Raw genomic sequence first — 21,548 nt, 5'->3', positions numbered from 1 at the left:
GAAAACTCATTCTGTAGTATTGATAATAATAACTAAAAAAATTATTATAAAATAAATAATACAAAAAATAATTTTAATTTCTGTTTTAATATATTGTGTATATGCTTTTTTCTCGTCATCGTATAAAACAGTTTAATAATCTGAAGATGATTCACATTCACATAAATAATATTATAGTTTAAAAAGTTTTAATAAAACAATTTTATATTTTAATTAGTTTTTATGGGCAGATTAAGAGTAATAAAATATTAAATAAAAAATATTCAAATGGTTGTTGTAAACGTATTTAAGTTATGATTATAAAACGCTAAATTACTCAAATACCTATGAATTGTCCTTGGTTATAGTTGATAAATATAATTAATAAAATGGAGGAATACGTAATAACTAATGATGTAGGTACCGCGTAGAAAATTAAACTAATGCGTCGGTGAACGAACAAGCTTTATTCACGACAGGATAATAATATTGTTATTCTCGAGATTGAAAAGCGAAAGTACATGTTTCATTATGACACGTATATTAGACTGTACAACTATTATGGATACATAACGCAAATTGAGAAGTGTTCTTACGCGTTTATTATAAGAAAATATTATATTTGTTTAGTGTGTTGAATTGATATGATAGTAGTTATATGACGGCGTCTGCAGAAATAGATCGATTAGTTTGTTCGGGTATACAGTGGTATAAAAGAGTCGTTTTGTATGGCCTATGAAGTATATTTTACGAAAATTAAATTATAAATTAATCAGCATGTTGCCACATTGGAGTTATTTTGACATTAAACATTAAAATAATTTGCATTCATAAACAATCACCAATCACGTGTACACTTTATGTATATTTGAGAGTAATATATTACAATATTTGAATGGCGCTGATTAACCTATATTATGTACATAATACATATCTACAATACTGTAGTATTAGTAATATGCCTCTACATTATTATCAATCATATTATTATTGTGTGTACACACGAGACTATATTCGACCATTAGTCCGCCGTAAATACGTCGACCGTGAAAACAGTAATTAATCGGAAGTGTAAAATGCTGTAAAATGTGTACAATAAATATCAGAAGACTATTGATTGTGGTTTTATTAATTGACATTTAATATTGTTTAATTAGATTAATTTTTCAATGGTATTTTAATTCATTTTGTAATTGTTTTTAACGTTTAACCTTACATTCTATATGTCTATGTGAGAATGCGATTAAGAGTTGATTAGTAATAAATAATGATTCATCCGAGAAAATACTCTAAAATGTGAAAAACTAGATTATAATATAGATAAATGTGTCGAAAACAATTTGGAAAAAAGTGTATCAAATAATCATTATTATGTCTCAGCTTACTCTAGCGTATTAATTAGCATATATCACAAAACTAATATATTCTCCATATTATGCTGTCTGGAAAGACTTATTTGTTGAGGTGTACATTTTTAATTAGATAAATTTAGCAATTAACATAAACAATGAACATAAAAAAAAAATTTCAAAAATATGCACTGAAAATATGACTGAAAGATGATAAATTATAATAATGTGATGACGAAAAAATGTTTGAAATTGAACGCTGGTATTGAATTTAGTATTTATTCGTTGAATATACAGCGATGTGCAGGCGTTAATGCGAACAATAAATTATTAGCGCTATTCATCCACAACTAACGTACCATAATATGAAAATATATATTCTTCAATAGTATTGTCACGTGGTTTATGCATGTGCACATATTGTATAGGAAGATGTATTTAGTTCCTATAATGTAAAATTGTATAGTTTTCAAACAGAACTCGGTTGAAAATATGGTCAATGGTCAATTCTCGGGTGTGATATCCGATTGTCCGGGACAAACATCGGGGCTTGCCGTTTTCGATAACGTCGTGAGGCTCAATCGTTTCCTGTTTGCGGGTGGTACACACACACACACACACACACACACACACATATACATACACTACATATATATATACATACGCACGCATACGCACGCAAATACACACACGCGCGCACTACGCACACAACTCGAGTACACAGTGGGCACGGTGTGTGAAATACACTGTCGAACGTTAAAATGTCGAAGACGTACACCGGCCAGCGGCGGACTGCCAAACGCATTGCGGCAGGTCATTCGACTTAGTAAAATCCAATGCAATGTTCACATGTAGGCGTGTATATAGCTGAATCAAAGCCGATTTTACACCATTTGAATTTTGAAAACCGACCGCCGCCAACACTGAACGCTATACACTGACCCTCTACGTCGACCGCGTATTGATATTGTATAAAAAAAAAAATATAAACAAATTATACGCATCTACAAGATATTGTATAATATTATCCTCTGGGGCCATTAGCGCACTATTTTTCTGACATTTATAAAAGTTGTAAGCCGGTAAAATATTATAAACTAATGTATTGGAATTGTATCTTGAAAAAATAGAGACGTAAAACCTTTACTATTACCTACACGGCTACATAAATAAATACATTGAACTCCTTAGAGGTTATAACAGCATTTTCAAACGTTTTTCTAATTATTAATATTTCTATAAAACATATTCTATTCGATTTTATTATAACAATTTAAAACGTTTTATAATTCGATTTCTAAAATAATATTGTAATATTCACAATATTCCATAAAATTCTATTAAACAAGGATCAGGTGTAAAATCATAACGAGATGGCCATTAAAATGTTTACCCAGGTCACATTATACTTAAATGTTTTATTGACTAGGATGTATTATGTTGTGTGTACTTACATTGTTTTTTCGATAGTGGTAAATATAGTAAAAATTGTGTACGGGTAAAATATATACACAATTTATTATGTTACACATATCTAATTTATTGATATTTTGTTACTCCATAATTCCGTACCTACTTAATAATACTGTATAAGCACATGTATATTAAACGATTTACCATGTGATTATTCCTCGCCAACGGACTGGACGTTGCGCGTGATTCGAAACGAGAAAGCGTATGTTACAATATCGATGTTCGCATAAAACCATTAACCAATAAGTCTACCGGGCGGTCACCATGTGCGTGCGCTTGACATTGACAAGTAGGCTGATCGCTGATCAAAGTCGCCCGGTCGTGTATAGGTCATAAATCGTCTGAGCGTTATCAAAATATGGCCAACGGATGTAAAATAATAATGTGTGCATAATATTATCGTGTGTACGGTTTAGTTTCTTTGAAACCGTATAGTTTCGCTACGTTTTCGCCGAAATGTGCTATATTATAGTTGTAGATGTTTCACACGCACATTTTCACTCAAGTCACTCAAAACCAGAATACCGTAATCTCATAAAATAATATTATACTTATAAGTTATTAGCTATTACTTACTCATAAATACATATTATTATAATGTGACGACGAATTGTTTGGTAATTGTGTTTTATTAAAAAGAAATTTAATAATTCATCCACTTGTCAACGTTTGCTTTTGATTCGTGATTAAAGTAATTTTTAAGAATATTGATAAACAATTTCATTACGTAAAGTATGCTTTTAAGCACGATATTAAAAACTAGTTTTTTTACAACTTAAACTAAATTAATTTGAAACGTAATAAGAAAATATTTATTTGGAACGAAAAACTAAACCAAAATAATTGTATTGTGATACAGACAGTATAAACGATTTTTGAACTGCGCAGTGCATTTTATGATTTAAATTTTAAATAATCGTGTATTGTTGAGTGATATATTATATTATGTATTATTCTGTAGTGAAAATAATTATTACTGTGGAGTACCTATTATTTACAGTACTATTACAATAATAATTGTAAAATTTAGTGTTCCTAGTAATTATAGCTGTTGCCGTAATAAATTATTATTATAATTTATAAAGGGATGTCATACACTCGTACCTCTATTATTACGTGTTGTCTTTGTCTCACTAACGAATAGTATGGCAAATTGTACGTAGAAGAATAAAATAACTTAAAGGTAAGTATTAACGATGGTCTCATTTTGGCAAATATTTTAATTACTAGGTTAATATATTTATTCTAAAATTAAAAATAATAGAATAAAATTGATTCTTTTGAACGTCAAATTTGCAATGTTGAGCGTTAGTAACTCTAACATAAAAAGCATACATAGGTATGAAATCTTTAACTAATATAATAATATAATAATAACATTATAATTTTTACGTGTTGAATCATTTCGTATGAAAATTGAAATTAAAAATATATAGCCAACCCAGAATTAAATATTATAATATTTATATTCACTACGCGGAGATTTATGCTTATTACTTACAGACTTACTTTTTAAAGCTATGTCTAATATATCTGTATGATGGACGGTCTTAACAATTCAAGAACGATTAAGAAAACAGACAAGGGATTTACGACAGAACGTTATTATTGTCGATACAACAATAATTCTTCTTTTGATTTTGTTATTTATGAACATCTATAAGGTAGATTTATCTGACCGTGTATAATGGTTTACCGATTATAATTTTAAATCCGTTCAGTCATCTTTTTAGACGGATCTATAGTGTATACATAAGTTAAGTAACTTTTTAAAACTACTGCCTACGATTATTGTATGTATACATAGTATTATAAAATACGACTCAGACGTCAGATACGTGGCATAGTAAGCATAAGGTTTTGATTTGTTTATTCGAAAAAAAGTATTTACATAAATATATGTATTTTTTAACAAGAATATTCATTGTTTAATTATGAAATTTTAGATTTTACCATACAAATAATGTACACAACGAAAATAACCTGAAACAGGTATATAGTGTATTTAATTGTCAATGTGATATAATCCAGGCGACAAATTAGCCTTGAAAGTTATATACACAAATGAGATAGGTAATAGCTTATATGATAGTTATTTATGTGTGAAGATTGTATGCATATATCATGATATTCTATTTGAAGAAATATTAAATTATTTATTGTTTTTTAAGCATTGGCGTGTACTTCTGTGTTATACATTTGTAATAACATGAAAATCGATATTTTGAAAGATTAATTATAAATGTAGAAATGGTCACATAATTCTATATATCATATTAATAATATATAATTCTATTCAATTTAAACATATATATCTTTATAGTGTTGAATTACTGATAAATTAATCACCATCATATGATAAACGTCTATATACTAATAAGTATATTAATTTTAAACGAATTTGCACTTTGCAAACTATAAATGTTTATATTGATAAAGCAATCACTGCTATTAATTGGTCAATGTCTTACCATAAAAACGACTAATAAAAATCAACCGAAAAAAATTAGAATTTTAAAAATCCAACAAATCAAAATTATTATCAAATACATCATAAGTACATATTATTATAATATATTAAAATTAATATTTTGTACGTGTATTAGGAAAATCGCATTGTAATTATTATAATAGCACTATAGAGTTATAGTTTTTTGTTTTGAGTTGTACATTTAACCTAGTCGGTATGTCAAAGGCATGTATAGTTGTATACACATGCCCGCAGGAACATTAATACTTACAACGGGGTCGAGGGAAACTAAAAGGACTTTATTAAAAACAACGATTAGTGGACGTGATTTGTTATTCTCCATCTGTAAATGATATATGGTGCATATAGTGCGTACCAGCTATATAGACAGTCATCATAAAAGGACTCTTTCTGAAAGCAGGAGGAAAAAAATAGTAGTAAACGTCTCATTCCACATCGTTTGACACACAGAAGCACACGGTATATTACAAAAATATTTTACGTCTGATCGTACCGGCTACGGTAACGCTTCTGTAGCACCCTGTACACATACAACGCCACCAGGCATAATTTCGAGCGTGACTAAATGTCGTTTTGTTATAGACGACGTCGGATGATATGTAAAGATAGAAGGGTTCGTCTTCTTTTCACAGCCGCCGCCACCACCGACGATGACACACATAATATATGTTCCGAATTTATGATTAATACAATACAATATATAACCTTTTTTTTTTAATATTTACAGCCCCTAATCCGTCTGTCCGACGGTTGGGGTGAATCGGGGGAAGGAGCCCAACACTTGAGGAATTTCTTCCGTCTGTCGTATAATTTATTGTGTATACGTAGCGCGCATAGTGTGCACACGACGTCACACAAATGATAATCATTAGCGCACAAACTTTATTGCATAGTACCTATGCACGTTTTTTTGGTTTATTTTTTGCATATCAGACGTGTTACTATGCGAGTTTAAAATATTAATTTCACGACTGTACGAATGATCAATTAAAAGTTTTTAGCGCATATTGTTTCGCATAATATACTTAGAGATATTTTTATTTTAAGTTAAATTTGTCTTGGTTTAATGATTTTTTTATTTGTCGAATGGTTGATATAGTTTATAATAGTGATTTCTGATTTAAAATTTTATAAGTTTAAAATAAAAATATTAGTTTGAGATTGTAGTTTTGTAGTTGTGAGCAAAAATCGAACCCTAATTCAAAGCTACTATATCTATTTTATAATATTATGCGTACCTTTGCTATTGTAAATCGATATTGTAGATGTGAAGAGTACAGAATAATAATAAGTATTAATATTTTATACAATTTAAAATATATTTTATAATATATACTTTATTTTTTTATTTCTGTAGTGCATGCATGACTAGTCCACAATAATATACAGGTAGACTGCATGCATGAATTCAACTCTCCCGACACATGTTTGGCTTACAATATCCGTTCTTATATAATTTTATCGGCGTGTACGTGTTTTTTTTTTTTGTAAAATAAAATATTTATTAAATTTTCATTTTTTAGGCATTTAAATTTCGATCCCTCGTCGTCATTATCGTCAACATAATAATAATATATGTTGCGTATGCGTTTGTGATTTGTGGGTATGTGTACTTACTGCTTATAGGTCGCGAGGCGTTTCAATTGATGCGTTTTAATAAGGATGTAGTGGATGAATGAGTTTTTGTGTGACCGTGAAAATAAAAAATAAAAAAAAAATGTAAGCGTGCTATTAAATTGAATTGGGAAATAAAAATATAAAAATGTTTAACAGTAGTTCAAGGTAGACGTACGTGCATGTGCGTCATGTGTTTCGCTGTACATAATATACCTAAAAAGGTAAGTATAAGTATAATATTATAGGTGTAAGGTGGATAATTCTATAAGATATTTTGATATTTCCCAGTGACGTAGCGTAGTATTATGTAGTTACTTGATTACTTCGTACATATCATTAGGTATATTATATACCTTTATACCCATATAATATATGAATACGTCTCGCGCGGTTTCGTGTTCTCTCTTATGACGTGCCTGTCGTGAGAGACTGTAAGTCAATCCTTTTTCGCGGACGTAAACAAGTGTGTTGCGCACCACAACTACTTCTGCGGTTTATTGTTGTCTGCGTGGAGTCCATGCGTATATAAATAATATATACGTAGGTATATAATGAATACTATAGTCCATAATATTATATAAATATACACGTATACTGTTTTTATACGTTTATTCGATATTATTACATGTGTTATATTACGCTCTTACGTTTATATTGTTCGATACCTCCGCGCATATTGCATTATTATTATACAGCCGGCCCGTAAATATGATTATTAAAATAAATACGTGCATAACAATTACACGACTACGAAATACTATAATTTTTTCTAATTAGGCCCCGCGATCATACTATAGATGATATTCTGCTATGTAATAAGCCACGTCGTACTGTTGCACTAGGAATGCATTTTTGTTTTTATTACTACCGATAATAGTCAGGCACGAACAGCGTTACTATAATGACATTATTTACAGCGTATTAACACAAAGAATATTGCATATTATACACATTAATATTTTGAGAAATGTATCGATAATTTCATTTTTGACATAATTGTATTCTTATGAATAGGTCTTTTAACTCTTAAGCGTTATAGGTGCGCGACGCTTTGAAATGATTAGTGAGGTCGCTTTTTTTTAGTTCGACTGTTGTACAATAAGACATCGGTTATTAAAACTAAACGATTATATAAATACAAAACACGTATAGTATAGGTTCACTTTAAGTGAAAATAACTGTCTCGAAATCGAATACAGCGATCATATTGTTATGATAATGGCCATCGTGGATAATGTTGTTCATAAAAAATCACACATAATCGCGGGTATACATTTAAAATGCTAGTACGGCGTGTCCGAGATTATAGAAATCATTTAACAGGTGAATAAATGACCCTCAATATCAAACAAGACGGTCGGGATGATTGATGGATCTAATATTAAAATCATACTATGGGAATTATAATAATAGATGTATAAGAATGAAGATAAACTATATAGTTGGATAGGAGAACTTGTTGAAATACTGTATGTGACAATATGACACATCAATGAAAACGCAAAGTGCCAGAAAAAAGCAGTTATCTGTCGTCGATTGTCACGAATTTAAATTAATAGGTAAATAAACTAAAAATCACATATATTATTATTTTGATTATCCTAGATATCTACGACTGCACCGTTCAGTCATTAGAACTGTAAGCACGTTTGCTACGCATACATAATAGGTACCTATCATGTTAGCCAATGTCTATAAGCAATCATTTAACGTGTTATAATTTGTGTTTACCCATAGTCTATAGCGTACCAGACTACCAGAGTAGCATTTATGTGCGTACCTATCATTATTTTTATATTATAAAATTTATAACATTATAATGTTGTAATGTTGTTGTTCATACTTCACAAAAATAACAATAATATCGTATCAAATATTTTCAAACAGAACAATAATTTTTCAAAATAATATATCCAACCTGTTATTTACACTTTATTACACTGTGTATCGAATTTTATTTTGAACGTTTATTACGTTGTATAAAGTATCCTCAGAATTTAATACTGCAATTATAAAAGTAATTTAAAATGATAAAATGTGTAAAATTTAGTATGAATTATTGAAATTCATAAAAAAATTATTTATACAAAGTTTACATATTAATTTAATGTTTAAAAATTCAAAATTATTAATTGTATAATGACTAATAATAAAAATAATTTAAATTAGCTACGTCCCTAATAAAGTAATAACCCTAACGCTGTTACTTCAGTAAGTAAAATATGCGATTTATGCATATACATAAGACATATTTAATGTCGTTCATATATTATTTATTAAAAAAAAAAAAAATCTAATAATTTGACGGTTATAGGCTGTTTGCTGTTTTATTTTATTGTATATATCATAGATTTGGTTATATTTTAAAATATATTCTGTCAAAATATGTATATTATAAAAGCTATTCTGGTGATTAATTATTTCTTATCATATTATATTCTTGACAGCACACAAAGAGATAAATAAATTAGGCCTATAACATTATCGATGATTATATTATTGGAATGGTGGCTTAGAGTAAAAATATAGATACCAAAAGTCTCTGAAAGAAATACATTATATTTTATAAGCCATATTCACTATAAAACCTAAGCAAATATAGTTTCCCACGTTTTGAAAAAATAAAACAGATAAATATTTTTGTTTAAACAGAAATGTCGAGAATTCTAATGATATTATAATATTGACGTCAACCAAATGACACTAACAGAAATAAAAGAGGCATCTGGTATTTTTATTACAGTTTTAAAATCGCAAAATATGAGCGTATATTATATCCCTTGGTCAACTCGAGAAGTTAGTGTTGTATTTTCAGAGTTTAAGCACTTTTACACCGTCACACGAGAATATTTTGTATTATTTTTCAAATAAATATAATTGTTTTTTTTTTTTTTTTAAACAGATCGACATTTTGAATATTTTCACCAAAAGTTATTTGTTTTAGAATACGAATCTTAGGAAACTAAGGAATGTAATTGAATAAAAATTAAGAATAGTTAATTATTTGTAAAATAATATAGCCAATTTGCTAATACATAATATAACTCATTGTATCTAAATCTAAATTTCACTTTCTATATGAGTGTAATATTTTTAACAATATTTACATTTCAAGCGAGTTATAATTTTGTGAAATATTCAATCAACAGTAATAATGCAATAAACACATATTATATGTTTATTTAGAGTATTATAATATACTCACATCATATACGTTATATTATATTATGCAAAATACACATGTATGTGACCTGTATGTGCACAATATAGTCAAAAACTATAGGTATACATGATTTATTACAAAATGCCATTATCCAATATTATTTATTTTTATGATAAAATTATAGGCACATAATATATTATATTAATTGATTTAAAGAATGTTGCATTCTGAAATCCAACTATCATTCTATCAATATTGGTAAAAAAAGGTTAGTCACTTCTTCGACAAGTATAAACATTACAATGTATTCATAATATATTAATTTAAGTGTATATACACAAATGCTTGTTTGTATAATATATACCTTTCATATCCATGCAGTTTTATAAAATTTAAAGTAAATACTAAGTACATTAATTGTGTATACAATGCAAATTCAAAGGTAATGTATAGTAAACTTGTAATAACAGTACTTTGTCGGAAATTATTTTAATATAAACATTTCCTCTCGTAAAATATATATTATTATTATGATTAGAGCTAGGATATATTTCAAAAACATTTAATAATTTTTATTTGTTATTAATAATAATTTTACTCAAATCGAAGATTATATTTTTAATAGGTATTATCAAATGTATATTTTAGTATATTGCACAATATAAATCCTAGACTTATAAATATTATAATAAAAATGTAGATATTTACCTAGATGATTTTTATAATGATTTATAGACAAGATTGTCGGAATATACATAAATAGTTTTCATTAAAATACAAGTGTACCTACCTATATTTTAGATAAAAAGTCATAGTTATAAATTGAAAAAAGAATGATGATTTAAAATTCATAGTTATAGTACATAATATTTTGTTGACTTATGAATTCAAAATTATCGTTTATCGTATTTATAATATTATATATTCACGTACATTGAATATTGTTTCTTTGTACATAAATACTATAGATATGTTTAATCAAGAATATAGTCATAGGTTTTGATTTGATCAATAAACAACTAACGGTTAAAGTATGATTATTATTTGTCAACCAATAAATTCAATAGATAATAGAAATGGAAATTAGTATTGTTTCAATTTAACTACAACCAATTTTTTCCAATCGTGAAAGTGAAATCGCTTTCATACATCCACCTTGTATGGTTATCGGTTATCCCGTGTATTTGCTGGAAATGATGATTGTTTCTTAAACATTGCTTCACAAAAATCCAGACATTATTATACTGTCTGTTAAAAACGAATACAAAAAACAACACATTAACTTAACGAGTATAGACGTTCAACGTAGTATTCAGGGAATTCGTGCCTTACTAACAACTATTGTATGTGCCTATGTGGCTGTATGTTACACTAATATTATCAACTAGTCACTATTGTGTAGGCATACAATTAGTGTTGTTTAAATTCCTTTTAGGCGCGATTCGCTCCGCTATGGTCGAACAGTCCAAATATCCCGATGAACTAATGCACGGGAATGGATCATTTCGAAACACACACGTTGATACGTCTAAAATCGTATAATAGTATTAAGTTTGATCGAAAATACCGCTGATAACACGATATTATAGGTACCTACTAAGTTTTATTTTTCTTTCGGGTAAATTCGAATTCCGTCTAACTTGCATAGACCTGCGAACGCGTGGCTAGGTACACCTCACGCCCATCCTCAACAATATCTGTTTGTGCTGAGTATCGTTTTTTTCGTTTTTTACGTTTCAATCGTTCGACAAATTATGCCACAAGCAAACGAAAAATCGCGTGCGGTGGGTCGAACTTCCATATTATTTCGAGCGATTTAAAATAATGTCCAAACCACTTGTTTAACCTACTTATAAATCAATATATCAGTTACATATAATATTATTATTGCGATGTGTGCAGTTAAAATTATAATATTATTACGTATTTACGTTTAGAGAGAGGACGAATGTTGTTATAACAACTTAGAAAACCTTAGGTATAGCATTACCGCGCGCCGGCGATTCCTATAGCTGACTGTTAGGCATATCTATTAGTCAGGAATAACGCGTTTAGGTATATTTTATAATGTCGATGGTATCAGTAGCCACGGTTAGTTAGTTGTTACACATTTTGACGTCAAGAACACGATTGAAGAAACGTGTAATTTACAGCTGATTACTGAAATGAGATTATAACAACATTAGGTATAATACATGGCTGTACGGGTACATAATAATATCTACCCGTACTAGCTGTGTGTAGTTCAACATCGATCAAACGGCAATAATCGATTTACGGTATAATATTAGAAACTCCTAAATATTTCTTGAATATTATTTCGTTTAAATTAATTGCATACCCCGCTAACCATTATCGGATTCTCGGTAAAATGTGCGGTTAACGACGCCGAAATAGTATTACATAGCAAATTACAGGATACTAAATAGTACCTATTGGTACGACCAATATTATAACGTCTTCCGTGGTTCTACGAGTTCTTCCGACTGCGGTTACGATAGGCATTGGGTGTGCTTGTAGTTCATCGATTATTTTTGTAAATAAAATAAAGTTTTTGTGTATTATTCATACTATGAATGTATTTTGTGTGTAGGTATAATTAGTATAAATCGATTACTATATCTTAGGAAATCGTGGAGATTCCTGTCGCGATTTTTCTGAGCTACCAATCGATACTGTACAGACAAGTCTTCACATAATTTATTATTAGGCGTTCATTGGGCGTACAGTGAACTTCAACTCCATAGTACTACGTTAATTGTGTACTCGTATAGTTACCAACATCAATGTTTGAGATCACTGTTAAAATTAGAAAAGGTAGAAGTTTAATCCTATACTTGATTCTGGCGGAAAATTGGATACAATTAATGATTTTATTTTAAAGAGATCATATATAATAGACTGTATAGGATTTTATTACGTTTAATCTGCGGAAAAAAACAATCCTTGAATTTCATAAAATTTATTTTTATTTTCTGTTATACAATTAAAAAAAAATAAATGATATATCGATACCTACCTAAGATTTGAAATTATGTAATATATATTATTAATTATTTATACTAGCAATATAAAATTGGATTACATTTTGGAATATTGTCCTTTTTTTTTTAAAAAAAATTTCGACTGAGTTTCGCTCATAATATTATAGTTACTTAGTCGAATTTTTTTTAAAAAAGGACAGTATTTCAAAATTTAATCCAATTTAATATATTATTGTTACTTAGGTATATTAGTTATATTTTTATATTGTTATTTAAAAAAAATAACGATTTACAGATTGTTTTGCGTTTAGTGATTGCCAAGAATCAAGCCGAGTGAAATGTATAGCTAGATGGCGTTAGCTATTGTTTCCGAGGAAAAATTAGTTGTACATTTTAAATGCAATTAATTGCTTAATGTTATTAAAATAATAATGTTTGATAAAATATTTGCTAGTTTTCGAGTAATTTCAGAAATTTGAATAACTGAACACTTTAAATTGTATTGACCAGATCATAATATTAGTATGTTATAAATTATAATAGACACGGAGAACCTATTGCAGAGAAAAGTCACTAAAAATATTCGAATAACTAGGAGAAAATTGTAAATAATATTAACAAAGTGAAAATTTCTAATTCATCTTCCTTAATCTAATTAAATAGAGAATCATACTCTCTATTTTTAATTCTTATACACTCCAGTGAACCACATTCAAAGTCAGCTTTTACGAAACATTCGTGAAAAATACACCACGATGTTAGTAATCGCATTGTAATGAAATCTCTTTATTTACCACCGATCGAAAAATAAGTTCAAAATTGAAAAAGTTGCATAAGCATTAAGCAGACATGATTTTCATCTAAATTATTAAAATTAATAGTAGTAAGACATTTTATGTAGGTACAAGCCAATTGGATTTGTTCTAAAGTTATCATTACTAAACATGACTTATAGTGTAATATTTCGATAAATGATGATAAAATTATGGAATTAATATAAATAACATTAAGGCCATAATATTATATTATTGTATTATGTAGTATTAAAGTAAATACAATTTTTAATATGTTATAATAATTATATCATATCATTGATTATAAATACTACTATTCTAATATTTATGATTAATAATTATATCTTATCATTATTTTTACTTTGATGTCCGAAATCCGTAATAAATGTAAACGTTAATATTATAGTACGATAGGTTACTGTAAATATCTGTACCATGAGTTGCCTATTCGATATTACGTAGGAGCAGTTATCTAGCCAATATTATTTTTACATTTGGTGTTATATACGATTATGTTTAGTGTGTCACGTAAAAGTTAAAATCTGTGATTCCTCTCAATAAGTTTTAGTTTGTTTAAATAATAATTAATTTTTCTTGATTAGATTTTTTTTTTTTTTTTTTATATTCAATTTTAAAGTTTATGTTAATTTCAGTCTAATATATGGTATTCTAAAACAAAGAAAAATGCATAATATGACGTAAACAATACTATACAGCCTTTTTGAAAATTGTACTCAAATTATACATCTATATATTTTATACATGCATTTAAACATATATTTTAGCTGTAATAGTTAAATAAAATATATATATTGCATTACTTGTATATTATACGTCACTATAGAACTAGCTTAGACATTGAAAGACGAGCATCTTTATAACTTGTTATAGTATTTAAATAAATAATTTGTCTTTTAAACAAAATTACATTAATGTTATGTTATAAACGTATTCGTTGGTAAAATACGTCAATACTACCCTCAACCTACCAATTTTTTTAGTGACTTGGAGACATGTTCAGGTATTTAATTTAAAAAAAAAAATTGTCGACATACCTAAGCATTTTGATAGCGGACGTGTAAGTTAAATAAATACTTCCCGAATAGATATATTCGTTGCTCAGTAGTACCCTTATTAAAACCTTATTATATATTATGATAAACTATTTTGTAAATGATCAAATTCATAATCCTAAATGTTTTATACTGCAAAGTTTATAAATTTAATGGGTTAATATTGATCCTTCGTTTGATAGTTATTTCCCAATATGTAACTTTACTTTGTATCTCACTTAAAAGATTATGACTAAGTTCTTGGCCAATGAATTTTACCTAAGTTGCTGAATATACGACCGGGATATGTAATAAGGACTATAATATATTTTATTAAATCTATGATTTAAGAAGACGCAACAAAAATGTATTATTCATACAAAAAAATCGTGGAACTATCTTCATTATGTAGCAAAAAATGTTGAATGTGATGCCTTCATTATCCAGGATAATGTAATGAATGAGTTAAGTTTTAACTCAATGATTTATCATGGCAAACAAAAAACGATTATGAACTGATACGGTCTATCAGGTCAAAATTTTTATGATATTTTATCAGGACTTTTATGTCATACTTATTTTTCTATCTTTGATTAATGACAATTCCGAAAAAAATCATCAAAATCGTAGTGATTTGTAAATTAATTTGTGGTTAAAAATATAATGAAAGGTATATTATTCATAAGGAAACCTTAGCATTTCAATACTAGATTATTACGTTTTTTTTATGGACTATTAAGTTCAAATTTTGATAACATTGAGTATTATATAAACAAAAACAAAAAATGGTTTCATGAGGATATAATATATTTGTATTGATTTATGAGCTACTGAAAGCTAGTAATAATATACTCGTATTATATGAAATAATGCGATGTATTTTAATAAAATTATTTAATGTTTAAAAATATATTCGTTATTAATATTTTACTGTTTCGAAACGCATTCAACCAATTAAATTACTAAGATAGATTTAAATATTTAATGTTTTTTTTTTTTTTGAGAACAGTAGTTTAATTTTATGAAGTCGATCTTACATGTGCATAGGCGGTTAGGTTAGGTAACCTAACCTAACTTAACCTTCACCCCCATAAAAAAAACAGTTATTGAACATTTTTCAAAGTATTAAATAGGTACTTATTTTGCAACAATATTGCCAAATATAGCTCCCCTAAAATTAAATCAAATCTCCGCCTATGTACATGTGTTATTTCTGTGTTACCAATGTAGAACATAGTAAATCTGCATTTAGTAAAATAAATGTTGTGTTGTTTAATTTAATATTAGAGTTAATTAATTATCAAACTTAAAAGTTAGAACGTTATTTAAAGGAGCTCTTAGGTTTATATTGATCTTTTAATCTTACCATTTTCAACAATATCATAACTATATTTATTATTTACATATTACATTGTACTCTGCATTATTGTTATAATTCACTTTAAAATTAAAATATCGACAGATATTTATATTTTTGAATATTAAATGCAATAAAATATTAATGTAGGTATATTATTTAACTAAATAATTACGTTATTTTTCTTATTTTTGTAATAATACTTAGGTATAGTAGGTACTTAAACTCTATTACGACATAGATAATATACAATTTTATAATATTTAAATACGAGTGAATCATTTAACGTATGACACTTTTCTTTGAACGTTAAAAAATATTTAAATGGTTATCAATATAAAAAAAATATATATTATTTATCGTTAGGTATTATTTTTTCAATGACATGTATTTCCATTTATTTTTTCTTAAGCAGAATGATTTATTGTGTACTTTGATATAATACATAAATATATCAAACAAAATTTGATTTTAATAGATCGAAATATTCTAAATGATGTTCTGATTTATAAATATGAAATTAAAAACGTATTTAATATTTCAAAAGAGTAATAACATACAAAAAAATATAACTTTTGTCTATAAATGTTGTTTTTAATGACCTAAAATGATTTAAAAGGAATATTTTCGAAAACGTTATTGTTTTTTACGCAAAACGAATCACTCTGTATAGCCTGCGGGATGGGTATACTTAAATAATACCACAATATGATCTGGTTCATTGCGGGTTGGTATTAATTATATAATTATTCTACACTCTATAGGCGAATTGCATTCAGAGAGAAGACACTATTAATAATTACAACAGCGTAGTAGTAGTAGTGGTGTACGCGGTATATGTCTCTCTCTGTGGAAATGGCTTCGGCTATATGCGCTCGGGGTTTCGCATCATACTCGCACTATTTTATTCGCTAACCAGATCATGTCGACATGTCGCACGCACACGTGACATAATATTATTATTATTATTATCATTATATTAATGTATTAGATGCTATGCTACTATAACCACGCAAAAACACGATTCGCTCAATCGCAATCGGCCGCAAAATATTGCTACGTTTTACAAACTACTATCCTCTTATTTATATAATAACGTTACGCGTCGTATAATGATATTGCTCGAGCAATAATGCGTGTTGCGTGTTATTGCAACGCATTCGTGTCGCCGTATATACGCGTCTCTTGTTATTATAATATAACGTTTTGTAAGACGCGCGCCGGCAAACTCAAAGGCCGCAGCCGCTGCCGAGGAGGCCATCTCCAACCCCTTTCTCCGCCACGTCATGCGCCTCCCCCCAAAAGACGTCCGCACACAAGCACGCGCATGCATTCGCATACTTACACACACGCACTCACGTACAAGCGCACACGCGCACACACACACACATATATAGTCGTTGTCGGGCGCGAAAGCTTTAAATTAGCGACTGAGTAAACCGTGGCAGTAAATCATAGCGTATAATATCGCGCCGGGGCCACGGGGCGAGGAGAAATATGAGCGGCGCGACGGGGCGGGGCGTGGCGGGGGGGGGGCTGTGGGGCTTTGCCGGTTAGATAAATGGCAAGTTAATTCTTAGCCAACTTGCCGCCACTCCGCCGCGCACGCCGGCGAGGAAGCCGTGACATAAACAATCATTTTTGATAGCACCACCAACGCGGCGGCGGCCGCCAAGGAGTTTCGCCTATAAATAAAGCCCAGGGTGGTTTTAAGCCCGCCGCGCGCGACTACGTGGCCCGCGCACGACCAAGTTTCCGTAGGTAAGTCACCTTTATTTATGTCTTATTGCGGATTATCGAAGGCCATGCCGCTCCGGACGCGCGGTTCCACAGCGGCGCCGCCGACGCCGAGGTGTGCCCGCGGCGGTTATATTTTTTCTCCCTCCACCCCGCGCCGAACGGCGAAAAGTTAATTACTATACTTTGGGAGACGGAAATTAAAGCCATCACGTACTCGACCGAATATAATAATATAATATATAATAGGTTAGGTTCTCGCCTTTACCCGCCACCCCCTACCGCCGACCTGCTGCAGCGGCATCGTCGACGTGCGGGCGTCGAATTTTCCGTCGCTGCTAGTTTTCGCACAACACGTAAATGCGCCGAAGAATATAATCAACGATAAATCGTTATCATCCCAAAGCTCCCGTTCCTGATTGGCCCCGGTATAACGTCTTAGTACGATATATTTTATATAAATAATATGTATTAATGTATTTTGTATAGACGTAACGAGTACGTCCGACTAGTCTTTCTTATGTCGAACCGGGAGATAATAATAAGAAACTGTAAAGTAGTAATACCACGTGTTTACACGTTATTTCTAGATGCATATTAAGTAATATGCGTTTGGGAACATTTTGAATGTGTGTATTGTTTTAAAATTGTGGTCTGCATACAGACACGTGAATCATTTCGATCATAGCCGATAAAAAAAAAAAAAAAATGATTTCGTTGTCGCTGTTCATTATTATACTTATTATTATAGACAAGGTTTAAATAAATAAGTTTTTTTACACTAATTAAACTAATTGTACATTTTTCAAATAGGTATATCTGTTTATATTTATTCATATCTATATATTTTAAAGAGAGTTTTTTTTTTTTTATTGGGATTTAACATTTTTTTTTTTTAGTGAAAACCCACATGCCATTTTGTAAGCTAGTGAATCCAAACGTTTACGTAATTATTAGATATTCATACGTATAATAATGATTTATCCTTGAATAATGTCTGTTATTTTAAAATATTTTAAATAAAATATGCTTACTGATTTAAATATTAAATATTTTTTATTAGATATTTGTTTAAAATTGAATTTATTATAAATGGTTTTTAAATAATGATAATTTAAATACACACAATAGAAAATAACTTACATATGAAAAACTAATTACAGTAGATTTTCGATAATGAGGCAGATATCCAACGAGAAAATTGCCGGACTAACAAAAACGTCATTAATGGAGGTTCATATAAAAACTTATTTTTATTTATTGTGTATACATTTTTGTTGTGACTATAAGGTTAGGTTTTAAGTTTGAAGATTTTATAATTATACAGATTTTTCATTTAAAATATTTAAATAATGTCTCAAGATCCGATAGAGTGAGAGTAAGTTTTTTTTAATATATAAGAATCATTTTTAACAAAGTTTTATGACCTCTAAAAAGTAATAATGACCCCGAACAGGTTAAGTTAGGTACATGTCTATTACGAGGTGTCTGTAAGTGGGAGAATTTCCCACCACAACTTAATGAAATCCTTGTTAAGTTTTTTGAATAAATATGTACACGACGATAAGGGGGTAGCACTACTTCATGTGAATTCTCTTCCAGGTTGCTTTGGTGCAATTTAAAGAAAAAGGTACTCGTCGCATACTCAATAGCCAATTGTTTAAATTTCTAAATATGCCATTAGTATTAGTATTTGGAAAATAGCACGAGAAAATCATTGTAATATAATAATGTGTTTATCATATGATTAATCACGTTAGAATAACCATTATAACGTGATTTTTCACAACCTTTAATTAAAGTTATAATCCCGATTTGCATGATATATTAGTGCCCAACTATGTATATTAAGATTTCGGAAACTGGGAGAATACATTTTTATTTATTAAGTATTATTTGATACTTTAAATACAATAATAATGTTTTTGTGATTGTTTAATGTATTAAAACAATACCATGCTGTATCTACGTATAACATATTTTTGTTTTGTGAACAATTTATTTATATTTTGTCAAAATGTACAGTAAAATTTATTTTTATTTGTTTTGTCTTAATTGATTTTTTAATAATAATAGATATACATTATGTTTATACTGATTCTTATTGAAATTAAGACTTAGGTTTAATAAGTTAAATTTGCAGTTTTATTTGATTATCTTAGTCAGTGAATATGGCAACTCGACAATTATTCTAGTAATACAAAATATTATACCAATACATTATAGAAAGAACAAATTAATTAAATTTTTGATGACTGCTGCAGATTTTATGTTGAGTATACAGAAAGATCGTGGGGGAGGGGGTGTTAAGAAATTTCATATAATTAAGAAAAATTATACGATTGGTATGTAAAGTGAGATGGATAAATAGTAAATGAGAGAGGTTGTAGGGGCTTTCAGTTAGGTGTAGTAAGCCAATAGGAGAGTCATTTAAACTTTAAACCAACTTTGTGATCGGGTAGAAGCGAATGACCAGCGCTAAGTTTGTTGAAACGGATAGTAGAAGATGTTCGTAAATCTAAGTTATTGTCGAACCAAATTTTTTATTATGAATGTTGAGAACAATAGTTTTGTATTTGGTATCGAAGTTGGCCGGCATAATTACCTAAAAAAAAATATTTCATCCCCTTCGTTTCATTTCTGAATACACTCCTGCTTAAGTAGGTAATGTATAGTGTATTCATAGTTCCACATTTATTTATAAGTTTTATGTATTATTTTTACAAATTTATTAATTATCAATGATTAAACCTTATATGATTGTTACCATGATTAAACCATAATAATACAAAATATATTAAACTTTTATTAGGCAATTTGTCAACAATTTAACAATATCAACTATAACAAAATGTCACCTAAAATCATACATTAAAACATATAATTTAAAGGTTGCTCGCCCAGCTAATTGGATTGTTTCTATTGGTTTTTCTTGGTCTTTTTCCCTATATGCGTTTTTCCGTGATTTACTTACTGGTAGGATCTAGGCACTAATAGTCGTACTTTTAATATTAACTTGAATTCTTCAACTGCACATTAACTACTGTTAGTTCTGAAAATCTACAAATATTATAGACACTCAAACTGTATAACCATAAAATATGGAAAATCAGAAAGGGGTTATTTATTATTCTACCCGTCAAAAATAGGTCTAATTTAACCATCGATTTCCACGGTGGTAGCGTGGCCGAGCGGTCTAAGGCGCTGGTTTAAGGCACCAGTCTCCTCGGAGGCGTGGGTTCGAATCCCACCGCTGCCAGGACTTTTTTATTTTGTCTCAGATTGACGTTGACAAATGTGTGAGAATTAATAATATTTGTCGTCTTATATTATTGTTACAGTATCTTGTTGAATATTTTATTATTATGTTGTATAATATTATATATAATTTATTAAAATAATTAATTTGGTTAAAATAGATTTTCAATCATAAATTATTATAATTATAATACTATACGTAGTAGGTAGTTCTAGTTAGAATATAACATGTTTATAAACATTAGATAAAATAAATATTAATTAATCTGAATTGAGTAATTATATACTACTTAT

At 28.9% G+C, this 21,548-nt stretch overlaps 1 non-coding gene across 1 annotated transcript; it reads left to right on the top strand.

Moving 5' to 3' along the window:
- The first annotated feature begins 21,173 nt into the window (after window positions 1-21,173).
- On the top strand, window positions 21,174-21,255 carry Trnal-aag. The gene has a single exon. It is a non-coding gene; the product is annotated as a tRNA-Leu (tRNA).
- Window positions 21,256-21,548: the final 293 nt, after the last annotated feature.

Source organism: Rhopalosiphum maidis, chromosome 1 (assembly GCF_003676215.2).
Source record: "Rhopalosiphum maidis isolate BTI-1 chromosome 1, ASM367621v3, whole genome shotgun sequence".
Classification (NCBI taxonomy): domain Eukaryota; kingdom Metazoa; phylum Arthropoda; class Insecta; order Hemiptera; family Aphididae; genus Rhopalosiphum; species Rhopalosiphum maidis.
The sequence above is the reverse complement of the archived record's forward strand: the minus strand, read 5'-3'. Positions and strand labels throughout refer to the sequence as shown.